We start from the raw sequence: 8,709 nt of genomic DNA on the forward strand, positions 1-8,709 counted from the left end.
CACAGGAATGAAAATGTCAGGGCTTCACAGAAACGTGTCTCTAGAATGGTGGTCGCAGGTGTAGAAAATACAGGAATGTTCTGGGAAGTTCTGAAGAAAGGGAAAAGTATCTGAGTTCCAACCTGGAGCGCGAGTTGTCGTAATATTTTCTCATAGTTTAATTATTTTTTGTTACAATACAGAAGGAAGGGTTTTATTTAGGCAGATCACACATGTGTATCACGGTACCTTGCTTATACCCTGTGCTCCCTTCTGTCCTCCCCAGCACCCTTATTAGTCCAATTGTATTATTATTTAAAGTAAATATAGAACTTTAAAAGCTGTTATTTGAAACGGGTTTAAAGTGGCATGAGAAGAGAACACATTTTATTCTTGCTCCTGACCTTGGAAGCTAGTGTATCCTCTTGCCCCATATAAACAGTATGGAGAAGGTGTACAACTCTGGGTCTGCCCATTTCCTACTTCTTATTCAAAGCAGCTCAGCTTAATGAAATTCATCAGGAAGGGAGCTGTGGGTCTCTGCTTCCCATTTCATCTTGAATAAAACCTCAGGGCCACTTACATTGGCCTTAATTCTGGTGAAGGTGAACTGTTGGTCTTGCAAGGTGATGCTTGGAGTTGTAGCCAAGAAGGGACTGAACAGATCGACTCTCTCAATTCAGCTCTGCCAGTTAGATGGTCCTGATCTTGGGCACATGGTCCTCTCCGAGTCTCGGGCTCAGTATCTGAGCAATGGAAACAGTGACAACCTAATGGGGTGTTGTGGTATTTACTGACTCCAGGAACAAAGGAGCTTGATCAGAGTTGGCTTAGACTCCGAGTCCTGGATTGTCTCTGAGACAATGGCCCTATTTCTCTTTCTTTCAAGGTCCCCTTCCCCTCATCTCTGGGGTTAACTGACTTTCCTTCCCTTTTGTCTCCAACAGAACCTTCTGTGATGACCTAGGCTGAGACGTGGAGCAGAAAGGGTGGAGGAGGAATGCTGTGTCCATCTCCCTTAAATGGCACCATGTCCTCCATTATCACAGAGTTCGTTTACAGACATTAATGATGCATAAGTTTCAGTAACTTTGATCATGGTAGGTTGCTAAAATGGATCTGTTTTGTTATTATTTGGTGCTGTTAATCTCTTACTGTGCCTAATTTATAAGTTAAATTCCGTCATTGGTATGTACTTAAGGGGGAAAACCTATGGCCTCTCTGTGGTTTCAGGCAGCTACTGAGGGTCTTGTTGTGTGTCCTGGTAGATAAAGGGGTGCTGTACTTGGGCTAGGCTTCAGAAGTCACTGGCAATGATTTTCCTCTTGATCTGTTCTATAACCCTAATATTGTTTGGACATATTTTATGTTAAAGACACCTTTAAAAATCATATGGTTTATATAAAAGTAAGCAAAAAAAATTAAGATGATAGCTGTGGCAAAGTCTATGAATTTTATTTCGTAAACAAGACATGAAAACTCCAGGATTTGTACACAATGTACAGGCTTGGATAGAACCAGAGTCTCACAGCCTTATATATCACGACAAGTTCCAACACGGAAACAGTAGTCCTGAGTCCTGGACAATCAATTTACTACTCAGTGCTACAAAATGGTATAGAGCATGGATCTGAGCCTTGTGTTAATAGCTACAAATCATTAGATATCATCTATTTAAGGAGCAGGAGAAATTGTATGGATTTTTATGACAATGGCATTGCTCCTCTGCTGAAATCAATTCTGAATGAGGGTCAGGGTTTCGGAAAGTCCAGCCTTCATATATAATGAGAACATCCCTACTATTATTAATGTGATTTCTTTTACTGCTTAAAAAGTGACAGCTGATGAATATCTGACTGTTTGCATCATTGTACACAACCTTGAAACTGAAATTCCTTGTGGCCAGCACATCTTCTTTTTAAGAAACTTATTTATGGGAACAGTAAACAGTGAACAAGGACCCCTGTAACCAAGCTCTGGAGTTCGGCCAACCCTCAAGCGATGGAATGATGATTTCTGCAACCAGGCTTGACTGGGTTGGACTTGCGCAGCTGATGGAGGGGGCAGGGTGTGCAGGCAGCTGCTGCCTGGTGGACTGAAACAGGGCATCCACAAGGTGGGCAGCCAGATGCCGTAATGACCCACTGAAGAATAACCACATGCAATACAACAGAGCTGTGAAGTGTGGGGAAATAATGACAGCAGATGGACAAAAACCTGGCCCACAGCAAGCAGGGAGAGGGAACTCATTTATAGCACAAAGCCCTACATGAATTGAGAAGAGACAGTGTTTCGGGCCCATCCCAGGCCTGCAGAGAGCAGCAGGCCCTGTAAGCAACCTGCATCCTTTCCCTGTATTTACTGACTTCTTGCTCTGCATAACCATCTTGGGTAGATGCTGCTCTGCACAGGATGAAGCCAGGCTTGACCTCCAGGAGCTGAGAGTCTGGTGGATATTCCCTGGATTTCTGCTTGGGACCAGTCGGGAATTATGCTGCAGTTCCCGACATCACTGGCATTGATGATTCTTTAAAAATTGGCTTTTCTTTCCCCAGCCTTTGGATGGCATAACTTGAAAACTATAGGGAATGGAGCTTCAGAAGAGCAGGAAGCTGCGGGCCAGATTTGATGAGCTGTGTGTCCTGCAACTTGCCCCAGGATTTCTCAGAGCTGTCTGCAAAGTGGGGCCACTTTCCCTAGTTCGTAGCTGCAAGTACAAGGCCATCTCTCCAAAAATGCAGTGCACGAGGGATGGCTAGTCCTTCCCTGAGTTCTTTTTCAATTAATTAATTTATTTAACAACCTGACTGCAATCTTTTCTCCTTCCTGTCCCCTACCTCCCCACTGCCTCCTCCTGTCCACTTCTCTGTTTCTGTATAGGAAAGGACAGGCCTTCCACAAGCATCAACAAAGCATGGCATATCAAGTCGCAGTAAGACTAGGCTCTTTCCCCTGTATTAAAGCTGAGTAAGGCAACCCAGCATGAGAAACAGGTTACAAAGCATTGGAGACAGCCCCTGCTCCCACTGTTGGGGGTCCCACAGGCAGACCAAGCTATCCAATTCTCACACATAAGTAGGGGGCCTAGGCTGTTGGTTCAGACTCTGTGAGTTCCTATGAGCCCAGGTTAGTTGTTCTGTGGGTTTTCTTGTGATGTCTTCGACCCCTCTGGCTCATACAATTCTTCCTCTCTCTTCAGCAGGATTCCCCGAGCTCACCCTAATGTTTGGCTGTGGGTCTCTGCATCTGTTTCCATCAGTTACTGGATGAAGGCTCTCAGATGACAATTGGGGTAGTCCCAATCTAGTCACAAAAGATGGTCAGTTCTGGCTGCATATCCTCCATTGGCCAGAGTCTTAGCATGGTCATCCTTGTAGATTCCTGAGAGTTTCTCTTGCATCATGTTTCTATTTGATCCCCAAATGCCCCCCACCCCTTTCTAGTCATCTCTTTCAGTACTTCCCCCCCCATCCACCTCCAACCAGATCTCTCATATTTACATCCCCACCTACCCCGAGTCCACCCACGAGATCTCTTCTATTTCCCCTTCCCAGGGAGATCCATGCATTCCCCCTTGGGCCCTCCTTGTTACCTAGCCTTTCTGGATCTTTGAACTGTAGCATGATTATCCTTTGATTTACAGCTAATATCCACTTATAAGTGAGTACATACCATGTTTGTCTTTCTTGGTCTGGGTTACCTCACTCAGGTAAACAAAGAAGAAATGACATGATAGTATACATAGGTGACCCTAAAATCTACCAGGGAACTCCTACAGCTGATAAATACCTTCAGTGAAATGGATACAAGATTAACTCAAAAGTATCAGTAGCCCTCCTATATACAAACAATAAACTGGCTGAGAAAGAAATCAGAGAATCAACACCCTTTATAATAGCCACAAGTAATATAAAATATTTTGGGGTAACTAACCAAGCAAGTGAAAGACCTATATGACAAGAACTTCAAGTCTTTGAAGAAAGAAATTGGAGAAGATCTCAGAAGATGGAAAGATTTCCCATGCTCATGGGTTGGTAGGAGTAACATAGTAAAAACGGCAATCTTATTGAAAGCAATTTACAGATTCATTGCAATCCCCATCAAAATTCCAGCACATTTCTTTACAGACCTTGAAAGAACAAAACAAAAACAAAAACCCCAGGATAGCTAAAACAATCCTGTACAATAAAGCAACTTCTGGAGGCATCATCATTCCTGATCTCAAGCTCTACTACAGATCTATAGTAATAAAATCCACATGGCATTAGCATTAAAACAGACAGTTGGATCAATGGAATCGAATTGAAGACCCAGATGTAAATCCACACACCTACAGAGACCTGATTTTTGACAAAGAATCCAAAATTATACAATGGAAAAAAGAAAGCATCTTCAACAAATTGTGCTGGCATGTGGATGGTGGCATGTAGAAGAATGCAAATAGATTCGTATCTATCACTCTGAACGAACTCAAGTCAAAGTGGATCAAAGAGGAAGTGGAACATAGCCTTGAACTCACTGGCACAGGAGACAACTTTCTGAACAGAACACCAATAGCACAGACACTGAGATTGACAATTAATAAATGGGACCTCATGAAACTGAAGAGCTTCTGTAAGGCAAAGGACACTGTTATCAGGACAAAATGGCAGCCTACAGAATGAGAAAAGACCTTCCCTGAATTCTAACCTGAAATAAATTTGTAGAAGAGACATCACATTTCTGTATTCAAAGTACAAACCCGGTCAATATGGGCATGATTCTCTCTCTCTCTCTCTCTCTCTCTCTCTCTCTCTCTCTCTCTCATCTTCAAAATTTTTAGCTTCTTGAGTAAACACTCACTGTCTTCATCATCATCGTCACCACTGTTTTTGTTTCAATTAAAAACTAAACCGAAGGGTATGGAGATGGCTCAGCCATTGGGAGTACCTCTTGAGGAGGACCCGGGTTCAGTTCCCAGCCCCCACATGGCAGTTCACAATTCCCTGGAACCCTAGTTCAAGGGGCTCCAACCTCTTCTTCTGGACTCTGAGAGCACCAGTCATACAGCCATATACACATACATCGGTACTCAAACACACAAAACGAAAGGAAATACGTATTAAAAGAGAAACCCATTCCTAACAGAACTCTTTTTATAACTTAAACACAAGTTTTTCTTCATAGTTCCAAGGAGCCTTCAAAAGAAAGGGAATTGAAGTACAGTGTCAAGCATTTGAAGATGCAGTTATCTTGGATTCTGGAATGGTCTGTAAGGGAATGAGGAGCTGAGCTGTGGAATTGCCCCCACCCTGCCTCACTTCCTGCTTTGCTGTTTTGCACACTAGAGTAGGCTGGAGGGGCTCCTAGCTTGCAGGCCATAGAACAGAGCCTGTCACCACCAGAGGGTGACTGAAAGAGGGGCACGATCCGTGTGGTTGATTGACAGAGTTGTGCCTACACTAGTACATCAGCACCAGGTCCCATCATCCCCAGCAAATACAGACGACTTGGATATATAGGAAACTGTACAATATTATGGCTCATAGCTGTTCATTCAAATAGCAGAATTGAGCCATATTGAAACCTGCAAATGAACAGTCTGAATTCCACAGCAGAAACAGGATTATGAAAAGATGAGAGATACACTTTTTTTCATGAGTTGTCTTATGAAAAATTTAAATACAGCATAATGGGATGTGCCAAATTTCTTTATCATAGACAGAAAGAGAGGCAAAAAATGATTATTTTTACCCTTGTCCTGGGAATAAGTTTGCTGATAGAAAGTGTTGGTGATAGAATACTGGGTGATGGAGTCAAGTCTTTGGGAGATCCTCTTATGTGATGGAGATGAGTACTATGCACTATGTGGAAAGCTTCTGAAACAACTTAGGAAGCAAACATTGGCCAAACTATGGATGTTCTTAAAAGGGAGTGTGGCAATGACGGTAGTGTGACCATTGGAGCATCACTGCGGTGAAGTGTACTGAGATAGGACAGGTGGTCATGTAGAGAGAAGTAGGTGCATATAGCCACATGTAACCATATGCACATACCTTTTATCTGTACATATTTATGTCTATCTAGATCTATGACTATGATTAAAACTATACTTATAGACCCTCACTTGTTCAATAGTGCAATGGAGAAGGTTAGGGTGTTAGAATCCACAGAACTTTCTATTGCTCTCATTTCTGTGGATGGGAACTGCAAAGCTCAAGACTATGTGCCTACATTTAAGTGTTATAGCTTTAGTAATGAATGGTGGCCAGCAGACTGTGTGAAGAGTGTTCACAATGAGAACAGCATGAACCATCATGGATTAGTAAAGACAATAATCTTAATGTGCTAGCACACAATTAACTGGCTGGTTTGCAGAGTAAGTTTTTCCTGCAGAAAAGCAAAAGATGATTAGTCCTGGCTGTGGGAGGAAACACAAAAACTTCTCACATTTCCTGACTTTTTGATAGCCATGCTCTGAGATAATTTCTTTCCATGCTTAGAAAAAGTTGCAGACTATCATCTTTATTTGAAAATTAATTTTGGTCTCTGTTCTGGTAGTTTTTGTCAGCTTGACACCAACTCACATGTATCTGGCAAGTGGGAATCTTGAGACAATGCCTCCGTAAGATTAACCCGTAGGTACTAAGTCCATAAGGAATTTTCATGACTAATGATTGACGTGAAGGACACAGTGCATTGTGTGAGGTACCACTCCTGGGCAAGTAGCACTAGATAAGATGAGAGAGCAGGCTGAGCAAACCAGTGAGCAGCACCCTCCAAGGCTTCTGCCAATGGCTTCTGCTCAGTTCCTACCTTCAGTTTCTACCCTGACTTCCCTCGGGGATGGAGCATGACCTGGCAGTTGTAAGATGAAATAAACCCTTTTCTCCCCAGGTTTTTAGTCATGATGTTTTATCATAACAATAGAAAGTCTAAGACAGTCGCCTAGTATACAATATAAGTCCATGATAGAAGTTCAGCATACAGTGCTGAAGTAGCACATTTCTCTGAGAAATAGAACATTTATTCCCCACCCACGTCTCTCCCTTTCCTTCTCTCTCTCTCTCTCTCTCTCTCTCTCTCTCTCTCTCTCTCTCTCTCTCTCTCTCTGTGTGTGTGTGTGTGTGTGTGTGTGTGTGTGTGTGTGTGTGTGTGTTTTGATTCATCCTTAGTTGACATAGTAATTTCTTTATATCCCAGGCTGGTATTGAATCATGGCCATCCTCTTGATATCCAGATAACAGGTGAGAACCACTATGTCCAGCTCATTCCCCTTATTCCATCCGTTCTGTTATCTATATCTTCATTAACCACTTATCCAGTATGTATTACATTTCAAATATCACTTTCAACAGCCCTGAGAAATAGATGCACAAAGAAAATCTATCCTTTCATCCTACATATCTCTTATTTATGTGTCCTGTTTGTCTCACAGTACTGGATAGAATGAGTAAGGGCCTGTGTCCCTCCATAGTTTCTGATCATAGGAGGATGCATTCCAGTCTTTAACTACTCAGTGTGATGTTAATTATAGATTTTCTGTGCTGCCCTTTACCAAGTTGAAGGGTAGTCATTAATTTCTAAAGTTTTCACAAATTAAATCATGATGATCTCATCATATGATTTTCTGTATCATCATTTGTTATACTGATAAGATATTTTGCATTAATTTTAGAAGGTCAAAACCTTGCAATATATTTGGCTAATGCATACAATTTTTTCAATATGCATCTAGATTTTTTAAGGAATTTTGCATTTCTATCCATAAGGGCTTCTGGTCCCTGGTGTTTTTATTGTAGTACTTTTTTACTGGCTTTAGTAGATAATACTGACTTCATTTAGAATGTTTTCCAGGTGTCCCGTGGTTACTGTTTTCTGCAAAGGTCTTTGTAGGATGGGAATTATTTATTTTTTAAATGTTTTACAGAATTCAGTAATTTGTGCTTAGACTTTGTGAGGAAATTTTGCTTTAGCAATTTACTTTCCTTGCTTCCTATAGCTATATTTAATATTTTAATTTATTTTTGTCTGGTAATTTGTGTCTTTCTAGGAATTTGTTTCTTCTAAGTGCTAAATTAATTTCCATAAAGTGGTTCATACTCTCACAAGCCTTTTATCTTTTTTGAAAAGTTGTTTATTTATTTAATGTGTGTATGTGTGTGCCTGGGTCTGTATGCCATTGTATGCAGGTGTACACAGGGGCCAGAAGAGGGCGCTAGAACTTGAGTTCCAGGCAGTGGTGAACCACCTGCTGTGGGTGCTGAGAAAATGAGCCTGGGTCCTACGGAAGAGCAGCAAACGCCCTTACCCCCTGAGCCCTCTCTCCAGCCCCTTTTCGTTTTTAGGGAATCTACAGCCATGCCTTTTTTTTTTTATTCCCATTTTTGGTGAAGATTTTCTTCTTTGTTTCTTGGTCAGGTTAGCTAAAGGGGCTTCATCTGCTGACCATATGAAGGAGCTAATTTCTGCTGCATTGGCTTTCTTATATTGCCTTTATTTTATCTACTTCATTCTTATATGCTCTACTCCTTTTCCTTTTATTAGTTGCTGTTGATTTGTTACCTCAGTTGACTCAAGATGGAAGCTTACATTACTAAATTGAGTTTTCCCCCCTTTCCATTGTAAATGTGAACGTGTGTAAAGGCTACAGATTTCTCCTCAAGAGTTGTTTTAGCTGGAAGACATAATATTACTACATAGTTTACTTGAGTTCTCCCAACATTACTGTGTTTAAGGGGTATGACTTCC

The sequence above is a fragment of the Peromyscus californicus genome, unplaced genomic scaffold (assembly GCF_007827085.1).
Source record: "Peromyscus californicus insignis strain IS unplaced genomic scaffold, ASM782708v3 Scaffold_17__1_contigs__length_78620276, whole genome shotgun sequence".
Taxonomy (NCBI): Eukaryota; Metazoa; Chordata; class Mammalia; order Rodentia; family Cricetidae; genus Peromyscus; species Peromyscus californicus.